Here is a 22,791-nt window from a genome sequence, read left to right on the forward strand (position 1 = left end):
TATACTGAAGACCAGCGGTGGTTGGTCTTGTACCTCATTTTCTCCCCCTATAATATTCTCCACATTCATCTCCACATTCAATGCTCCATTCTCCCTTTCCTTATTCTCTAGTTCTTTCCAAACAGATTTCCATCTATCAGTCCAGTATGTTGACACTCTAGACCAAAACTTTTGGAACAGAAAAACGCAAATGCATTCAGAGGAGGCTTTTGAACTTTTTGTCTAGTGAGGATCTCATTGGAGGATACGGTGATGGGGAATCTGAGAAAAAAATGACGTGTTAATGGGAAATTGTGGAGAGAGGAACTAGAGGCATACTCCGGCAGGCTTGCCTCTCTCTGGCTAATGAGTGTATATGCCCTTGCTTTCTGACTAATTTTGATAAGGCCCAACACTGGGACTGTTTAGTTGAGACAGATGTTGGTTCCTTCTATTCCATTGTAAATGTGATAGACAATAATGACCCAATCTCATGATTGTGAACACCCCGAAACAGAAGATAGGGGTTTGGAGCCAGAAGAAACCTAAATAGTAACTCTAATAGGGATGAAACAAATGCTAGGGAACAGAGTATGCTTTTGACAATTTGTGGAATGTGCATTCGAGGGCCTCTTTCCTGTACTTTTAAGGAGTTTGACTAGAAGTAAAATGTTCTTGGCTTGGTGCCAGTGGCTCAAGTCTGGAATCTGTTCAGGACACCGAGACCTGTAGGCTTGCAGCTCAGAGACAGTCTGGGAAAACTCTGTGAGACTCTGACTCCAAAATAATCTGCAAAAGCCAGGCTTGGTGATGTGGCTCAAGTGCTAGAACTCCAGCTAGGTAACTCTACTATTGTCAAAAATAATTCTGATGATGTAAAGTTAAAAAAATACAAGAAATATCACATTCCCCACCCCCAGTGGATATGTACTCATTGAGTTGATGTCTACATCAACAACATTATTGTTGTTGCTGTTTTTCAAACCCAACTTCTGATTTAGGCATTAGGAGCAACTTATTTGGGGTCTTCATGTCTGTCAGTGATGCCATCCAGTTACAGATTTGCATTCTAACCATGGTTTCCAGAAATGGACAAATAGACACAATTGTTGGTGAGAACCAGCCAGAGGTATTTGCAGTGACTCTGAACTTTCACATATTTCTGTCCTTAAATCCTGCTCCATTTCACAGCATTGGGCTATTGCATCTCCAGTACTTTTCTTCTTGCTCATTTTTATTCTTCATTGCAAGTGTATATAGCCGTGAGATGTTTCTTTGGGCTCAGTTAATTCCCTTAGAGAACTTCCAATTGCCTTGCACAAGTATGAGAATTTCCACTGCTCAAGTATAGGGTGAAGAGATTTTCCTAGTAAGGACTTAATGGTTTCAGACAAGAAATAATTTTTTTTCCTGTGCTGAAAGCTTCCTGGAACGTGTTTACTCATTAGTCATTCTTTTCTTTGGGTATTTCCTGACGATATGGGCAAATATGTCCATGGCAAATATAGCATGAAAGAAGCTGTCTGGCTCAGTATGGAATGATTTTTCATACCCTGAGCATTTAGCACAATGCAGTTTATTTCTCAGTAATCTAAATTCTGTGGTTTCATTTCATTTTTAGATACATTGGATGGTTTTCCTTAACCTAAAAATATCCAAGGACAAATAACTCTCTCTAAGCCAACAATAGCTTTTATTATAGTCAACCAAGCAATAAGACAAAAATGATCTTCCTATGTATGTCTTAGTAGGAACTACTTAACATTATTTTGGACAAAACAAATTTCATGCCTATTTCTTCCATAACATTCTGTTGCTATTTTTTCCTGCAGATGCAGTCAGAAGTAATTTTATTGGAAATAGGTTGCCTACAAGAATGTCATTAGTTTCCTTCTTTTCAGAGCAAGATTTTTTAAAAAAATGTTTTCTTTATAGTCAAATTAAAAATTAACAAAAATCACCAAAGAAAACTATTATCTGTAAACTCCATAATCATTTTACTCAAAGTAACATTGAATGCTAAGATAGACTATTAGAATGCAGTCAGGAATTCAATGTATATTGTACAAAATTAAGAAGATAGAGGAGGAAAGGGTGAGACTGTTGACAGGGGTGGCATTGATCAAGAGGCTCTGAACACATAAACTGTTTTGTTAAATACCAACTCCCTTGTATGGCTACTTAAAGATAATAAAAAGGAACAGAAAAAAGATACATGCTATTATATTTAATATTATTTGAGTATTTCTGTTTACTATTTCTCTCTGCTTCTGTATATATATATATATATATATATATATATATATATATACACACACACACACACATATGTAGCTATCTACCTATCTACATCTCTAGGTACTATTAATTGAACAGCTGGCTAATAAGCAAAAGCTCATTAAGGAATATCTGGCTTTAGGAATTTGATATTGGAGCTTTTATTACCCTTTTCAAAAATTTTCTTGCATTACTTTCCAAATAATCTTCTTATGATTTTGATTCTTCTCTAATATCAAGAATTCAATTTTAATAATGGTTTAAATTATGATTCTGTTAAACTTTCTGATATTTGAGACTGTTGAAATTCTTATGATTTGCATATTTAAAAATAGGGTCTAGATTTCCATGTGTTCCAATTTTTCATAATATCAGCAAAATTTAACATTCTTTTTGCAAATATCCTAGTTCTAATTTAGGCTACTGGATGTGATTTATTTTTATCAGTCGTGGGGCTTGAACCCGGTCCTGGGGGCTGCCCCTCAGCTCTTCAGCTCAAGGTTAGCACTCTACCACTTAAGCCACAGCACCACTTCCTGTTTTGAGGTGGTTAATTGGAGATGAGTCTCATGGACTTTCCTGCCTGGGCTGGCATTGAACAGCGATCCTCAGATCTCAGCCTCCTGAGTAGCTAGGATTACAAGCATATGCCACCAGCACTTAACTTGGATGTGAAAATTTTGATTATTACTTCTGGAAATTGATAATATTCTGACATATTTGGAATATAATATCCAATGTTTTATTTAGAACTATGTACATTTGTAGTTTATTTCTAGTTTTCCATTTTTATGAATAATGCTATGATCAACATTTGCCTTGTATTTTTAATAGCTTTTCTTTTTATTCATTAAATATAACTTCTTTCCCAGTTCTATGTCTTTGTGTTTGGCTTCTCTTTGTCTGAATCTTTTCTTCTTATCTTTATTTTTCCTTTGTTAAATTTTGTGCAAAAATAACAGCTTTTGAAGCATATTAATTGAAAAAATTTAGTGAAAACAAGTCACACATGGTACCTCCTGTCTATAATCCTAGATATTCAGGAGGCTGAGATTGAAAGGATTATTGCTTGAGGCCACTCAGGCAAAAAGTTTGGAAGATAACATCCCAATCAATAAAAAGCTCCATGCAGTAACACATGGCGGTCTTTTCAGCTCTGGCAGGTTGAAGCAAAAGCAAAGCCCTTTTTAAAAAGAAGAAAAGCAAGCCAGGGTGGTGGCTCATACCTGTTATCCTAGCTACTCAGAAAGCTGAGATCTGAAGATAGTGGTTTCAAGCCAGTAGTCAGGAAACTCCAGGAGAATCTTGTCTCTAACAAGCCACCATAAAAAAGCCAGAAATAGAGCTGTGGCTCAAGTGGTAGAGCACTAGCCTTGAACACAAAAGCTAAAAGACAGTGTCCAGGCCTTGAGCTAATAAGAATTTATTACTCATAGCCAACATTTTAAATTCTTAATCAAAAGTCAATGTAATTAATACATTAATAATTTTTATGAAATAAGCAAATTATAATAAAATGGTATCTTTTGTTCCGCCAGAAATGTATGTCATCACATGTTTGACAGAATCTTCATTGTTCATTCCTTCTACTATATTCTAGTCAGAGGATCAGTTCCGTACTATCCCTGTAGATGGCGCCACATCCCATATCAAAGAGAAATCTCATTCCACTCTATACCTCAAAGTGACCTTTACTTATATGAACTTAAATGAAATAAGCTAAAATGTTTTGAATAAATCTCAGTAAGAGACTCTAACATACTTCAAGAAATTTGTATCTTCTTTCCCAATCCATACTGGAGCAAAAATGATCTAGCTAAAGATCTATTACTTAAAGACAAAAGAAAGTTGATTTAGTGTTGCAAAAGAAATAAAAGATAAAAGAGCTATCTAATTCGCAAAAATGAAAGGAAGAAAGAAAGAAAAGAAAACAGACAGACCGTGTCCAAACTACTGGCTCTCATTCTTTATGCCATTTCTCCTTTCTGCATGATGCTGTGAATTCTCCTCTTTGGGGTCAGTGAAAGAAAATTCCGAGCTTCATCTTTGTATCCCCTTTCTCTGAACCTTCTGCTTCTTGGCATTCTCAGATCACCTTCACCATGTCTTTCAGATCTCGTCTTCCATGTCTTCCCTTCACATTTTATGTCTTCCTTCTGAGGCTGCTTGCCATTTTCCCCATAGTGAACATATTACATTTTTCTTGTGAACTTTGCTTAGCTGTCACTTTTTCTTGTTCCTGGAGATAAAATGCTATTATTCCTTTCATATCTAACTAAAATAATAATAATGCTGCTTCTAAAAACTGAAGGAAAAATTAATCACATATTTTCATCTTTCAACCAATATTTAGAGAGTCCTCATTTGGCAATGGAGTCCAGCATGGTAATAATTTAACAACATGGAATCTAGAAATACACTGCTTGGATTCAGATGCTGACTGGTCTCTTGTTTACCTGATGGCATATTGTTTAATTTATGCGCATCTCTGCTTTTGCATTTTTTGTTTAATAGAAAAAATTAAAAGTAACAATCTTATCTGAAAATAATATTACCTCTCTGACACCCTGCTTACCTATCTGTCCAATGAGAACAAAGTGTGAAGTGGAGATTTTTTTTAAAAATCTGAGTTCTTAAAATAAATTCTATAATATCTACCAGTGTATTGTATAATACCAAGTCTATAGATGTTTTCCACTAAGTAGTATTTATTTTGAGAATCTTTTGAAAGCCAAATATGAGTCAGCACAGTAGCTCTAGTTAAGAAAAATAACACCACTCTGAGGAATATTTAATTGCATGTATCACAGATAATCTGAAAGTAGGTTTTAGTTGCTCTCTAGAAGGAAGAACAATGTGTCAGAACAATGTATTTAATCACAGCAGCAACTTATAAAAATATTGTTACTAACATCCTGAAAATACAAAAATTAGAGGCAGATTGTCTGTGATTTTATAGAAACTGGAATGAGAAAATCTTAATTCTAGACTGAGGACATGCCTTTTTCATTCTCTTCTTCCTTTCTTCCATGAGGAAAAAATGTGTCTTTCACACACTCCCAACTCTATGACTTGCAGTCTCACCTCAGGTGCAACTGAACACAGACTGAAATCTTCGAATTGTGAGTCCAAAGTCCTTTTGGCTTTCCATAATGATTCTGCAAGATTTTCTGTGACAGAGATGAAAACAAAGAAAATTATTACTATTATTATTATTACTATTCCTGGTGCTGATTGCATTCTGTTCTCTACATATGAATATTAGCCAGGAATGATTATCCCTTTTTTAGACATTAGATTTGTTTGCTAAATTTTTCTACTATAGTGCTTGTTTGACAAATTAATTTTGTTGGGTATATAGCTCAAGAGGTAGGACACATACACAGCAATTGCAAGACCCCCATTTTGACATCTAATATCATCAAAAAGGTTCTCTATAGTTAAATAAAATATTTTTATGCATCTTATTTGGTCCATATACCAGAGAATTTTTTCTAAATATTTTTCTTAAAACTTAAGTTATTGAATTGTAAGATACATGTATTGACTCTATATTAGCTAATATATTTTCTAAGAAAATTTCAACTGATCTGTTCCCAATAGGAATTTGAAGAACACTTTTTTTTGTAAAATTCCTTTTATTGTAAATTTACTTTCCATTTTCCTCTTTGCTACTGACGTTAAGTATGTTTACATATGCTTATTGGCTATTCATATTGTCCTTATTCTCAGTGTTTACTAATGCTCTTACTTATGATTATTGTTTTGTAATTGAGTTGCTTTTCATTTTTTTAAAGATTGATTTACAACATGCAGAATTAGTTCTGGGTGTTATATGTTGTTGCATAAATGCCAGCTGATACTTGGTATCCATATATAAATTTTCTTTGCAAACATCTATAATGCTGCAATCATACTAATCTATCTAAAGATTTTTCCCCTTCTTTGTCCATTTTAAGGTAGTCTATCCACTCCTGCTATGCCTAGAAACATTAGCAGTGATCACTTTTAGAAATTCAGATCATTAGATTTTATTTTCAGAAATGCTGATGTGGTACATATTCTGATTAGAAGGGCCTGAAGGTTACATTTGAGAATTATATTCCCCAAATGGATACTACTATCTTATCGAATAGACTGAATTATTTGTTATGCATTTAAAAATTAACTTTCTGTGGATTTGAATGCTTGCTTCATAGATCAAGAACAATAAAATTTACAGACAATGAAAATTATCAGTCTTAATGAAAGATTTAGAGAGAACTTTTTAATCTATGTGAATCCTGAGAAGAATAATTCAAAACTTCCATGAAATTGTTGAGAATTTAATGTATTTCTGTATTTCAAACCTTCTCCTGGCATGTAGCGTAATACAAATATAAATTTCCATTTATAGGAAAGAATGGTAAAGATTCTTGGCATACCAATAGGACAGACACATTTACTGAAGAGGAGCATTAGAGCATACATAGATTTATGAGATTACTGACAAGCAAATATTATTGACAGTCTGAAAATCCAAATAACATGATAGGAAAATCTCAGTGGTCGCTCCATTCATGTCACTTTGATGTGGACCAGAATGTGGTTTAATGACTATAGGAGTCACTTCCTGTATGCTTTCTATTTACCTGAGTTCAGTGAGAAGACTATTTGGTCCCATTGAGTTTTGTGTTGTCTTGCTAAACTACAACCTTCGTATTTCACAAGATTACATGCAGTTTACTTGCATTGGAGAAGTACTAGATAAGTAAAATTTCTCTTATCTTATAATTCTCTGTGGTTTAAAGAATTCCCCCCTCCCCCATTCTCTTCTTGCAATTTTTTTTGTCAGTTGTGGGGCTTGAACTCTGGGCCTGGGCACTGTCCCTCAGCTCTTCAGCTCAAGGCTAGCATTCTAACCCTTGAGCCACAGCGCCACTTCTGGCTTTTTCTGCTTATATAGTGTTGAGGAATCGAACCCAGAGCCTCATGCATGCAAGGCAAACACCCTACCACTGAGCCATCTTCCCAGCCCTTCTTGCAAATTTTTATTGTCCTATTTCTACTACTCATTCTCTAAGTCCATTTTCTTTCTGCTTTCTAATCTTTGAACTGCTCAGGAATTTCCTTACCTGTGTCCTTGTGTGTTCTCAGATACAATATGGCCTCTTATATATGCAAATAACTGACAAAGGATATGGAACAAAAAGGCAATTGGTGGGAAGTACTTAAATAACAGTTGTATATCACATAATGATAATATGTTTGAATGATCACATAGAAGGCACTGGGCTTGGGGCTTTCAACATAATAGCTACTAGGATCATCACAGAAGTCCTACACTAATGTTAACTGGTATTGCGCTGGGTGCTTTCTCCACTGGTCCTTGCATTTACACTAGATCCTAACCCCTCCTAAACAAGTTGCTTCAGAAAAGATCGGATCCAGCAATTCATTTATATAATAAACAGCCATTATTTCTTCAACCTTAACAATACCATCATATCTTCACATATCTTTTTCACTACCAACGCCCATATTTACTGGTTTCCAGCAAATTCTTGACAAGAGTATTTGTCATTTCTAATTCTCTTTCCTTTCATTCTTGAAGCCATTGCAATCAGTCATTTGCCCTCTTTTTTGTTAAAACTACTTTTCAAGCTCAGCAATGAAACTCTTGTTGTTAATTCAGTGCTCAATTGTCAATCTTCCTCCAACTTGACCTAAAAATAACTGATAATGAAGATGATCATTCATTCCCTCTTCATAGTACTACTTCCTTCAATTGTCTTTCAGTATTTCTCTGCTTTTCTTCCTCATTGGCTGATCCATCCATGCTTACAAAATGGCTGTCTTGGGCTAGGAAGATGGCTCAGTGGTAGAGTGCTTGCCTTGCATGCCTGAGGCCCTGGGTTCGATTCCTCAGCACCACATAAGTGGCTCTGTGGCTCAAGTGGTAGAGCACTAGCCTTGAGCTGAAGAACTGAGGGCCAGCACTCAGGCCCCATGACTGGAAAAACAAAAACAAAAAACAAAGTGTCTGTCTTTATGTTCATATAACATTGTTCCTGTGGAGTGGGGGGTGTCTGCATAAACTTCTTCCCTTTGGCATGATAGCAGTCATTTTTGGAAGAAGGCCAGCTTAATACCTCATTTTAATTGATTGACTTGCCTACAATTCAGGTCATATTCTGAGATATTGGTAATTTAAGATTTTAGTACATAAACTGTAAGGGAATATAATTTAACCTATAACAGCTCATTTCATTAGATAACCTGCCTTTATATGTCTTCTATAGGCTACTGGGTTCCAAATTAAAAATCTAGTGTAGGTCTTTTTCATGAATTTCAGCTGTGTATTCTATAGCTTTTCTTAGATATTTAATGTACATCTCACATTTAAAATGTCCTTTCCAACTCACGATCTTGTACATCAGTGTCCAAAGGAAGTTCTGTTCATCTTCAGCATTTCTTATAGAAATAATGGAATTTTCGCCAATCTAGTTGTGTGTGTGTGTGTGTGTGTGTGTGTGTGTGTGTGTGTGTGTGTGTGTGTGTGTGCTGGTACTGGGGCTTGAACTCAGGGACTCACATTTTTGCTTATTAATTTTTCACTTAAGTCTGGTGCTCTACCACTCTTTCACATCTCCACTTCCAATTTTTTGCTTTTTAATGTGAGATAAGAGTTCCATAGATTGATTGGCCTATGCTGGCTTCAAAGTGTGATCCTTGGATCTCACCCTACTGACTAGGTAGGGTTATGCACTTAAGCCTAATTCTATTTTCTTAGGGAAAAATGGTACTATTAATGAACCATTAACAAACATTAACAAATATAGTTTCATATTCAAAATTTGTCTGGAATCAAATCACTGCACATTTAATTCTGTACTTCTGTCACCGTCTTTTTTCATCTAAACAATTACAAGTAGTTTCTTCATAGATATCTCTGTGTTGTTCCTTACCCTTTGGGCTTATTCTGATCATAGAAACCAGAGTAATTTTTAAAAACATAAGTCAGATCATTTCAATTTACTTTGAACCATCCATTGACTTCCCTTACGGCCTACTAGATACATTACAATATAAGACCCCAGTTGCTCTAATGGCCTTATGTCCTACTATACAAGTTCTTACTTATTCTCTTCTCTTTAATGCTTACATAGACCTTCTTGCTTTTTCTCAGACAAATAGGCTGTCACATTAATAGGGCTTGTATATGCCTGGAAGGCTTTTTTTCCAGTGGACAACATAGATTGCTTTATTAACACCTTCAAATCTTTGTGCAAACATCACTTTCACCTAAGGCTTTTCCTTTTCTCCTTGCTTCAAATGTCAAAACATTTTTTACCCTTTAGCACTCTCTGTACCCCACCCTGCTTTTGTCCTCAGCATTTGCTATCATTTGAAAATGGCATACTTCATTTTTATTGTCAGTTTCTAACTATAAAGCAACCCATATCCCATTGCTTTCAGATTTATATGTACACAATCTATGAAGAAACATTAGCCTTCCCTCTCACTTTTTCTTTACCCAACAGTCATTTTCTGGCTTCTTGTGTGTGTGTGTGTGTGTGTGTGTGTGTGTGTGTGTGTGTGTGCCAGCCCCTGTTCTGAACAGTAGGGATACAATGATAACAGCATTAAATTCTTTGCCCTTGTCCTTGAAAAATATCACAATCCAATCAGGGAGGAAGACAGAAGCTACAGTTTCCCAGAAGGTGTGACATGTGACCCTGTGAGTGACAACACAATTGATCTGGAGGGAAATGATCACTTATGGAATGAAATCCAAATGTGTCTTTCCTCAAGGCTCCTCTGACTTTGCATTTTTTTTGTATTTATGAATCTAACTCATGCTCATCTCCACAACATCTCTGATTTATATGCTTCTGAAGTCATGGCTGATTATTTATGCAAATGAATTAATTTCAATATTCATAAGAGTATTTAGTGTTTGAACGACTAGCACTCCACACTACTGCAGGAGTCCCTCATTTTCTCTGGGATTCAGGTCTAATCTCAAATGCAGGGACATAACTGTTATTTAAGGAACCATGCTGTGAGGTCTTTTTCAGAGTAAAGTCTTTTTATTTCAAAGTGAATAATTTCTCCCAAATTACCTCCTTTGTATGATTTGAAAAACTCTGATGTATGCACTTCTAATACATAGGAATTTGAGTTTGTAAGTGATATAGTTGAAAGAATTCTGCACTGAGTCTTCGTCCAAGTGGTGCTACCAATTATGTCATTTGAGAGTGAGTTTTCTTTTTTTTTGTTCTAATTTTTTATCTTACTAAGCAATGGGCTGTGCACCACAATGCCAGTTGCTGTTCATGAAGTCTGTGATTCTTTTGGCCTTTAGTGTCCTTTTATCGAGCTATGTGATGGACTTATTTCAAAATCCTTGGTTAACTGAATAGTCACAGAACTTCTTAAAGTTTTTAACTAATTTCTTCCCTTTGGTAAATAGATAAACAATATGTAAGTAGAGCAAGATTTTACTTTCATCTTTCAGTTGCATGTTGCATAAGAGTTTAGGCTCTGTCCACATGAGTGGGTTTCCATTATTTGTACTGCTATTTCAAAGGAAGATTTATCGGGAATATAAGTGGATGTTAATACACATTTTGATACACTTAGTTAATTTATTCCTCCTATCAGAAAACCCATGGGAAGTCGATAGTATTTTGTAAAAGTGAAAGCTGAGATTCTGAGAGGATTTAATTTTTACTCAATAGACATTTCTAAAGCATGTCCTATGCTCAAGGCACAATTCTGAGTCCTTATAAATATGAACTCATTTAATCCTTATTTAACCCCACAAGAACACAAAGGCACTGCAAATTTAAAGCATCTTGCCTTAGGATATAGAGTTCTTAATTGGTAAAGCTGACACTGGCACCCGGCGAATCTAGCTCAGTATCAATACTTACAACTTATACCTAAATTTCTGTTAATCTGCATGCCTAAATTATGACCCCATGCCTATGTCATAGCAATCCTGAATCAGCAAATAGTATAATGTCTCTGTTTTTGGCAGTTTTAAAAGATTTTTATGATTTCTTTGAGTTTTCAGATCATTTTGCTTTATAGAAAACTAACTGACCATTAATGGGCAAATTGATGAAATACAGCAAATGTCTATCATAGAGTACTGTACAACTATCACATAAAACGGACCAGTTATACATACATATATATATATATATATATATGGCAACATGAATGGATTTTTGAAAACATTATTAATGGAAAAAGTAGCATGTGAAGTATAGTTATGTCATTAGGTAGACAAAATACTCAAACAGAGAATGTATGGTCTGTATTTATAGACACACATGTATAACCGAGGACATATTTAAATGTTGAATTTGATACATATGGAGTAAGAGAGTAGGGATTGGATAATAAAACACAGTGGTATAAAAAGATGGCTTTGCCTGATAGTATTGCTTTCATGGTAGTAAGCAAGGTGGTATGGAGGAACATTGTCCCCAAGTCTCACTCTTATAGCCATTAGTTTTATGTTATTGGCAGGACTACTATTAGAATGCTTTAGTCAGTATAGAGTGAAAGGATTCTTATAAAAAATTAAACATGAGGGGATAGTTGGGGTTGGGAGAAACGAGGGAGAATGATGAAAGTGATGACAATGATCAAGCTCTATCAGAAAGAATGACATTGCCCCATTTGTTAGGAAATGGAGACTTGGAAAAATCATATTAGGTGAAGTAAGACGGACCCAAAGCAACTTATGTCCCATGATTTTCCTTATTTGCAATAACTAGTATTCATCTAGGATAATCTTACCAGACAAGCAGAAAAGGTCAAAAGCTATGTACATATGACCATATAAGATGATGCTTTAACGAAATGAGCCCCAAGATAGGGACACAAGTGGTTTTTTCTTTCTTGCTAATATTTTTATTGTATTTAAAATGTACTATGTAATTTTTTTGTTTCTTTTTTATTGTGAAAATATTGTACAGAGGGGTTTCAATTACATGAGCAAGGTAATGAATACATTTCTTATCAAGCATTGTTGCCTACTTTGTTTCCCCTTCCCATCCCTTCACATCTCCACCACCGCCCCCCGCTCCCAACCGCCGTACCACCCTAACCCCCCACCCCCCGCGCCAAAGTTGTAAAGTTTGTTTTTCTACATAACGTCTTGTACATCTCATTGTTGCAATGGGTAAATCTGTATCCCTATTTAAACTATTTGTTTTTTCCCTTCCCCTCCCCAAATTATACCAACATCAAATACAGTGAAAACAGGGGTTATATATACCGTGTGCTTTTCCCCCATGATATAACCCCTGTTTTTACTGTATTTGATTCCGGTGCCCTGCATCTTGTATGTACATTTTTCTAATTTGGGGAGGGGAAGGGAAATAACAAAATGCTGAAATAAGGAGACAGGTACACCCAATGTGACAATGAGATGTACAAGACACTATGTTGAAAAAGAACTTAACAACTTGGGGGGGGGAGTTAGGGACTTGGGGAAATAAGCAATGTTAGGGGAAAAACAAAGGAGGAGGCAACAATGCTTGATAGGAAATGTACTCATTACCTTACTCATGTAACTGTAACCCCTCTGTACAGTGTCTTTACAATAAAAATAGATATTAAAATGATGCATTATGCTCATAAACTGACACATTGAACTATAATGCCTTTGCACATGGACTTAAATATAGTAAAAATTTAAGAAGTCAGAAAGATATAATGAAGGGATATGCATATATAAACAGAAGCATAGATGCATTGAACAATATTCACCTATTAATCCCGAATCATTTATCATCACATTGATTCTTCCGCTTGCTATTGCTCTTCTTTCTCCCTCCTGTGGAAATCACAGTCCTGGTGCTCACTCTATTGTTGATACTGTCAATGAGCTCACAGTTCACATGCACATCTGGTAGGCTTCTAACCTTAAAGCATTCTGAACAACTTTATTTAAATTCCATCTCTGTAAAATTTTAACTTTATAGCCGGGCGCTGGTAGCTCACGCCTGTAATCCTAGCTACTCAGGAAGCTGAGATCTGAGGATCGGGGTTCAAAGCCAGCCCGGGCAAGAGAGACCATGAGATTCCTATCTCCAATAAACCACCAGAAAACCGGAAGTGGCGCTGTGGCTCAAGTGGTAGAGCGCTCCCCTTGAGCTGAAGAGCTGAGGGACAGCGCCCAAGCCCAGAGTTCAAGCCCCATGACCGACAAAAAAAAAATAACTTTATTTTGAATGGAATAGCTTTACAAAGATGGATTTAACAATAGCCTTTATACAGCAATTTGCACTTTACAAAGTACTTGTACATTCATTGCATTCTTTCCATCTCCAAAGCAGGTGCCAGTATCCTCATTTTAGTCATTAAAAGACTATAACTGATGAAGGCTAGGTAACATACTAACACTATATAGCTTAGGCACTGGCAGGACTTAAATATGATTCTAGGTTGTCCTTATGTATATCCCAACCTTTCCCAATAGGGATATTCTAGATCTCTTTTAAACGGTCTTCTGTATTTGTTTATCAACAATACAATCTCTTTAACTTCAGTATTCCTGATTAGATCAGGAATTAGGTAGAAAGGTAAGCTACTATAAATTCTACATAATATTCAAAATTCTTGATTATAAAGTGTAATTATTTTCTTCAGGGTCTTGAAGAGACTTAATCACTTGTCCATTTTACGACTTGAGAAATGAGGATGGTGGCTTAGATGATCTGTGAGAAACTTGCCAACTCTAACACTCTTCAATGATTAGATTAGAAAAGTCACCAAAGGAAACTTTAAAAAAGTTTAGGAGTTACAAGCTGAGGCTGTTATGTGGCTATATTTTGAGGGAATCAGTATGTGAAAATGGTACTTTAGAACAATTTATATTAGAATCACACTTACAGTTAGTACAATCCTATTAAAAGCTGTTAATAGAACTATTATTCTGATAATAATCTGTTATTAGATTCTTATGATTAATGATATTCATTACAACAAAAGATTAATCTAGTGCTAAAATTTAAGCTCTGACTCTAAGGGTTATTTCAACGTGCTAAGAAAGTTATGATTAAACATAACATGGCAATGAAACATTTTTATTTGAAAATGGAAGCAAAAATCTTGTATGCATTTTTCAAAAACAGAGGAGAAAAACAATTTTATCTCTAATTTAGTAAAACAAAACTTCCAACAAAAGATTTAAACTAATTCAATGAAGTAAAATTGATGCTTTTGTTATCAGGTGTAATCAGATGTTTGGTTAAACCAACAGGATTATATGATTAGTTAATTCTACAACCTGCTTACCTGTGGTCCTCACTGTTCACTAATATTTTAGTGATTGCAGGTGAAATATAGAATTTTTGGAATGATATTTTTGTAAAATTAAATATACCACTTTATTACTGATTCAAATATTCTGTGACAGTTCGTGTGCACCCCTTTACTGTGAAATCTCTCTGCTCTGGCAGTTCTTTATGATGTCATTCAGCCACACGTGGCTTCTATTGACGTTATGTTTCATGCGATATGGTGTTCACTCAATAGAAGTCTGATGAAAGCCCAGGGAAATGAGGTGTGTGATGTGTCACAGGCCGCATCATTCCTGCTTCACTGGATAAATTGGAATTGAAATTTTTCTTGTATTTCTGTACCCCACAAAGTGTTTTATTTTTAATATAAATACCCATTGTACTTTTCAAGACTTTGTCACAGCAACACCATTTAGCTAAAGTATATATCATATTTTACCAAAGAGCTTAATATTCTGATTTGGTACTTTATAAGAATCTAACAAAGAGGAAAGGAATAGATTACTGTGTCCATTTATAGATGTAGACTCACTATTAAGACCAGAGTGCTAGAAAATCACAAGCTGTCAATTTTCTTAAACTGACACCCATGATCTCTTTACCATCACAGAATGGCCCTACACAAGTGGAGGGAAATCCTGAGCTTCAGCCATGTTCACTTCTTAATCTTTTCCCCATCAATATTAAAATAAACTGATTTAAGGGTTGTTGTGGATAGGTTCACTTTGCATTGATGTCTGTCTTTACAACTGTTCACAAGGTTATTTAACTTTTTAATGTTGCGTGGCATTTTAGCATTACAGGAATGGCCTCAATTTCATTTAAAGACTCCTCAGCCAGTTCATAGACTAATTACCAGCTGTGGATGTTCTTTCTGCGCTGAGGGTCTTTTCAGTATGATGAATGCTCATCTCTACTAGGTTGAATGGATTCTAAATGAAGTGATTAATTTAAAAAAACCAATTAGTGTGGAGAGCAAGTATTTCAGTCACAACACCCTCCAGTTTAGAGTAGTCTCCTTCATAAAGAGGTGGTTATGTAGCAATCAAAGTGAGCAGGGAGGAACCTAAGCCAGGGAAACAACCTGCAGGGCACACTGACTGTTCTTTGCCCAGGAGTGGGAGGAAATTTTCTCTGAGCCAACAACTTTGCTTTCTCTAGCCTGCTGAGTAATGAATGCCCTTGACTTGTTCCTTCACTTTGCTGTGATCAGATTCTAAGATGAAAACACTTATTTACATTGAATGTCTTCCTCTCTTGTTCTTGCTTTCAAGTTAGATGATCAGAAAGTAATAGATTACCAAGGGGAACCCACTCACCTCTGCACTGAAAGTTGTCCTGATCTCTGAATTGGAGCTCTATAAGCCTGAGGATATTTTGAAAATTAACAAAATGTCAAAGTCAAGGACACGGAGGTAATTAACTGGGGTTTATTTTCTAATAACCTCAACTCATGTTTTCACAAGGTAATTGATAGCTGTAGTTAAATTAACCAGATTGCTCTAGTGGAACTAGATCTGCCTTTTATTAGCAGACTTGGTTGATGAAAAGGAAGGGGTGAGGGTGATACATCCTCACACTCCATTACTATGGATACTGTAGATCCTGGTTAGTCCAGTAAAATCTTATTTTGATACTTCCTGACATTTTGGTCTTTTTATTAATACTGTCTCTTTATATATTACTTAGGTTTGATTTGCAAATTTGATGGATACTCTATTATTAATTCTGTTTTACCTAACTGCACTTGGAAGTTGACTGGGATAACCCGATTTCCAAAATAGAAACCACTCCAGAAAGCAATATGGAGGTAACTCAAAAGAATAAACCTAGAGCTCCTCTATGACCCAGCAGTCCCTCTTCTGGGCATTTTTCCAAATGACCACAACAAGTACATAGTAAAGTTACCAGCACAAATGTTTTCATTGCAGCATTATTTACCATAGGTAAGACTCAGGTAACCAACTCAGATGCCCATCAGTTGATGAATGAATCAAGAAAATGATATACACAATGAAATTCTATGCTTTCATCAGAAAGATGGATATTGCCCCATTTGTAAAGAAATGGAAAGACATGGAAAAATCATATTAAGTGAAGTAAGCCAGACTCAAAGAAACATAGACTCCATGGTTTCCCTCATTTGAAATAATTAGTATATGTCTAGAATATTCCTAGAAGAGGATTACAATAGCTTAATAGTTTTGCACACATGACCATGTAGGATGATGTTAAGTGAAATGAACTCCAAGATTTGGAAGCAAGAGGACTTTCTTTGTTGGTGTTGTTTGTAATGTACTATGTGAAGATATTTTTTCTTTCATTTTTCCCCTATGGTTTACCCCTGTTGTCACTGTGTTCAATTTTGGTATCCTGGGTATTATATATACGTTTATCTGAATTAGAGAAGGGACAAGGAACAACAAAAAGCTGAGACAAAAGACAAAGGGTGAACCAGTGCAACAGTGATACTCACAAGACAATAAGTTGGAAATGAACTTTACAACTTGGCTGCAGGATTGAGCAAGGAGTGGTGGGAGAAGGAAATGGGAGAAACCTGGGAGGAGGTAACAGGTGTTTGATAAGAAGAGCCCTCACTACTTTACATATGTAATTGCAACCCCTCTGTACATCACCTTGACATTGACATTAAATTTTTTAAAAAGATTTAATTCTTTATATACTCTCTATTTTGGGGTACTTCTAGCTTACATATTGACCAAAAGGAGATACACATATATGCAATCAACTTTACTATAAGTGAAAATTGTCTATGTTCACTAGAATTTCTTAGCAGTACTTAGCTCAAAGAAAAGAAGTGTATTCTGTCAAGAGTTAAGAGGCTATTTTTAGGTTGTGTATTCAAACTGAGTTGATCCATTTCTGAGTGCTGTATTGGACTGGCATGTTCCAAGTGTCTGTTCTTGGCTGGAAGGTGTCTGTACTCTGCATGTGTGTTCTCATGGAATTCTCTCTGAATATATTCTCCTTGTTTCCAATTATTTTCTTTGAATAAAAATACCAATTTCATTAGAGTAACTTTGTTAACTTTATTTTTATTTAATTATGTCTGCAATAACAAAATAGGTCTTTTTTTCTACCTTTGAATAAAGTCATATTCTTCGATACTATGCCTTCGAAATAAACTTGGGATAGGAGGAGTCAATTCCAACTGAAATCAATATTAACTATTTATGAAACATCAACTATGTACCAGAAAATTCTCTTGTAAGATTGCCTTCTAATTTTATGAACATATTTAAAATTAGGTATTATCTGTCCTCTATTGATCATTTTAGGTAAATCCAGACTATTGTAAACAACTCATCCCCAAATTCACAAGTGGCAAGTGGAGGCATATGAAGCCTGGACTTCCCATCACTGCTCTTCTAGCAGTGCCACACACAGAAGTAGCAAGGGATGTTCAACAATTGTGTAATTCTGGTGATAATGGCAAGAATTTAGACCTCTTCAATTTATTGTATACGGGGATTCAATTTATGGGACTGTAATCTTTAATATGTCCATTCCAGAAGAGTCGGGGCATAAATAGCACAATAACTCATATGTGCACCATTCTTGTAGGGGAAAATGGGAAAAATTTATGTCCTCAAAACTGAGGGAGTTATTATAATGAAGTAATCCAACCAATATGAAAATGACATAGGAAGGAGCTTTGCAAACCTATGCAATCTGCTCATGTGTAAATTGTTTCTAGGGTCTGTTTTTCTACCTTTTCTGCCTTTATATTTCCCGATTGTGAAAATTTCAAAACAGAGTCATTTACTTATGGATCTCAGCTGTACTTTTTAGGAAGGTAGGTTGAAAAAGTAAGGGAGAAAGGCACAGGAATAGGCTAGTATGTCTCTATAATGTCACAGTCATACTGCAAAATCTGTAATATGTGATTACTGGGTAAGACAAGTTGGCAGTAATCAAACTTGCCAGCTTTATTCTTGAATGATACCAGAAATATATATCAACTGAAAAACATTTCCCACTGTGGTTTAGGCAGGTTTTATTGTTGCTGTCTGGGCACTTTAAGAATGGTATTGATGACTTGTTTCTTTTCTTTCTGATGTCCTCTTATTCCCCTGGAAAATTGCCTTCTCCCACATTGAGAAACACTGTTCACTACAATGGTACAAATACTCTATTGCAGGAGCAGATTTTAGCAATAAAATCAAGACTGTTTTCTTTCTTATTTTTATTAAATATATATTTTATTGTAAAGATACTGTACAGAAAGGTTATAGTTACATGAGTAACTTAATGAGTACACTTCCTATCGAGCATTGTTACCCCCTCCTTTGTTTTTCCCCTACCATCCCTTCCCTCCCTACCTCCCCACCTCTTCCTTCCCCCTGCCCCTGAAGTTGTAAAACATATGACATCATTAAGGTTTTGTACTGACTGTGTCATCTGAGGACGATCACAAGATTCTGTCTGGGAGATAGATGTTTTGACATGTGTTTTTGTGTTTCTGCGATGTTCTCTGACTTAGGCAATGGTCTATTTTTTCCTCTCCTTTTCTATTTGCCACCCACGTTTAATAAATTGGATGAATGTATATGAATTTGAGAATTGAACATTGCTATGTGACCTTTTTAATACATTGTTTTTATTATTCAGAGGTTTATTCTCCTTGATGGAGAGGCAAAGCCTTTCAGTAGAATCTGGAAATTATGTTTACATAGTCATTCAAAAAGCCATGTCTTAATCTTAGGGGAAAGACAAAGCAATTAAGTCTTCTCCTGAAAGACAAAACAGACCATGGAGGTGCTAGAAAGTGATGATGTTCACAGTCTTCTGTTTGAAGGGACCAAGGAGAAATGTGCTGCGCACAGCTGCTTCTGTTTTCTGCGTGTGTGGATGCGATTGTTCTTTATACCCCATCTTTCAAACTCAAAATTAAACAGTGTTTTGAAAGTGCATTAGGAAACCATCTTTACATGGTGCTATTGATGATGATGCTTTTCTTCTTATGGAAAATGTCTGGTATTGATCAGCATCAGCATCACCATGCTGAGATGTCAGCAGGAAAGAGGCAATTACATATGCTTGCATATTAGTGACTTACACAAATGAAAGTGTTTATTTACTTGGCTGGCACATCTCCTACCTTATGTAAATTTCATTTATAAAAATAGGGAAATTATCAATGAAGACATGGGTTCTAATGCGTTAAAGAGTGTAACTAAAGTTGTGTAGTATTGAGCTGTAAAGTTGTGTAGAATTGACTGGACTGAAGCAACAATAAATTATCCAACTCAGTGAAAAGAAAACCCATGTGCCTTTAAGATTCTGTACTTCAATGGAAATCTGTGGGATGTTTATGAAATCCCCTTGAATGCTTTAGATCAAACTTCATACAAAATATTAGAATAATTGTTCTAGCTCTTCAGATAACATTATTTTTGATTCTGATTAAGGCCCTTCCACTCTGTGAGCCTTTTTGTTTTGTTGTTCCAGTTCTGGGGCTTGAATTCAAGGCCTGGGCACTGTTTTTGAGCTTTTGTGCTCAAGACTAATGCTCTACCACTTGTGCCACAGCTCCACTTTCAGCTTTTTTGGTAGTTAGTTGGAAGTAAGGGTCTTATGGACTTTCTAGCTGACTTTGAACTGCCACTCTCATATTTGAGCTTCCTGAGTAGCTAGGATTAGAGGTGTGCTGTGAGCCACCAGTGCACAGCTCTATGAACTTTAAAAAATTACTGTGCTTAAAAAAGCCCATTAAGTCATTGGTACTTTTGGATCCATGCTACTCAACAACTTGAATCTAAAATATGGAGCATGTCAAAATGTCACTGAGATGTCGAGTTTCTATAGGTTTCCTTGGCTATGCAAATAAATAGGCAAAAGACTAGGTGTAACTCTAGAACTAATTCCCTATTAAGCAATTCAAGTTCACTGTAGTGAATAAACAAAATATAAAATATAGAAATTAAAAACCAATGATAATGCTTCAACCTAGAGTTAACAAAAATGGGTATCTTTGGTTATTTTCGTGTAGTTAAAACTTGAAAGTGATTAAGAGACAGGCATTTAAATTTATAGAATTGTGTCACATGAACCTTTTGATAACATGCATTAGTTCCTTACTATTAAATTATGAACTTCACAACTTGGAGAATAGTCCTGGTGAAGGGAAAGTAGGAGAAAATGTGGAAGAGGGTAACAATGTTTGACAAGAAATGTACTCATTTCCTTACTTATGTAACTATAACCTCTCCAAACATTACCTTAACAATAAACAAAATAAAAACAAAAAGATCTTAAAATATTTGAATATAGCCATCTTAGAAAAAGTTTTCAAATATTACAAAATTGTCAGTAAAAATTAAAGACATTTTTTTAAAAATTGAGCATATCAAGAAATAGACAATGATTTAAGCAACAGAATTGCATTTTCATGCTATGCATCATATTTTATTTTCCCAATTCATTGTTGTTCTAATGTATTATATGTCTTTTGATATAGATAATTACAAAGCTTGTCCTATTTTCTTATGACAAAATTGGAGCACATGAACATCTTAAAGAATCTTGGTATCTATAGGCAAGTTGTTGTGTAGGAAGAAAGTGGTAGAATTTAGGCTGCCATCAGCGGCCTAGCTTAATACATTGCTTGAATCAAAGTTATTTTTCCTTTTTTTTTTTTAAAGAAAACAAAATAAACACCTGTTACAGGTAAAACTCTCTTATTATTTTAAGTAGTTTTCTGGACTTCTGATAAGGAAAAAACTGTGCTATTGTCTAACAGTACTTTATTTTTGTTATTTTTCTGTTTGATCATGTTTCTCTCAGGGAGTTTCTTTATCATGTTGATTTGTAAATATTTTCCACTTTTTTATAGTCTACCTCCTGTTTTTAATGCTTTTTGCTTTCTCATCCTCTAGCATTGTATTTTCAGATAGTTAAATCTAGTAATCTTTTTCTTTAAGGGCTCTAATTTGGTTTCTTTTTAGAAACGTCTGTTTCACTCAAAGCTTTTATAAAAATGAAGCTATTGTCTTTTCATTATGGGGGAGTATGTGGGAGGAAGAGATTAGATACCATGCTTGCTTTGTGATTGTGGGAGTCTTTATGTAAAAGCATTTTCATTGTGCTTAATCAAGTAATCATTTCCTTTATTATCTTTCTTTTATAGGAGATGTTACAAGATGAAAAAAATCTTCATGTATTTGGGTAAGCTTATTTGATTCTACTTTGAAATAATCCTCTATGCATTTTATTCTTCTTCCATGCTTCTGTTTTTTCTTCTTTTCCATTAAAATGTTTAAATATACAACTTTGGATGTCTTACTTTAAATTCATTTTTTAACGTAAGATTTTAAGGATAGATCATATGTTTTCTCACTTATTTCCAAACCTCAGGTTTCTAGTGGCCCCTACTCCTCTTTGTTTGGTGATCCCGTGTGTATATTTGAGTCAAAAAGTTCAAAAGTCGATTAATTATCCTGCCGAAAGGAAGAAATTTCTCCCTTTGTTGAATGGTTGTTAGTTTCATCATTGACATAGCAGTTCAAGGTCATAACATTGCTTTAGTTCTGGACTAGTGTGAGGGGAAGGGATAGGGCATGGAAGTTCAGTGGGGAAAGACCTTGTGAGCCACCATAAGAGGTTAAGGTTAATGGGAGCAATTGGGAACAAGTATATCTTTTCTTAGATTGAATATAAAAACATACAGCCTAGAATATAAAAATTTGAGAGTGCTTATGACAAAAGGAAAAAATGTAAGCTCCTATCAATAAGAGGTCAGTAGAATAATGTTGCAATTTCTGCCTGCAGTCAAGTGTTGCTGTGTGAAAACTGACTCGATGCTGCCGGGTCTATGATTTTTCAAGGTAAGGTAGAAATGGAGATTTTGTTTGACATGTGGGCAACTAGTTCACATTCAAAAATTAATAGACAAGCCTGGTACTGGTGTTTCATGCCTCCTGGATATTCTGGATTCTGAGATTGGAAGGATTGTGATTTGAAGTTATTCATGGCAGAAAAGTCTATGATACTTTATCTCCCTAACATCTTGGCTTGGAGGGCATGGAACAAATATTGGAGTAGCAGCCAAAAGGAAGCAAGACACATTGAGTTCTAGACCTAATACTGCAAAAGACAAACAAACAACAAATATACATAAGCAATAAGTAAAAAAAAAAAGTCATGACTATAGAAAACATCTTTGGAAACTACTATTTTCTAATTTTGCACCTGATATGTCTTGATGTTA

This window comes from Dipodomys ordii, unplaced genomic scaffold (assembly GCF_000151885.1).
Source record: "Dipodomys ordii isolate 6190 unplaced genomic scaffold, Dord_2.0 Scaffold89, whole genome shotgun sequence".
Lineage (NCBI taxonomy): Eukaryota > Metazoa > Chordata > Mammalia > Rodentia > Heteromyidae > Dipodomys > Dipodomys ordii.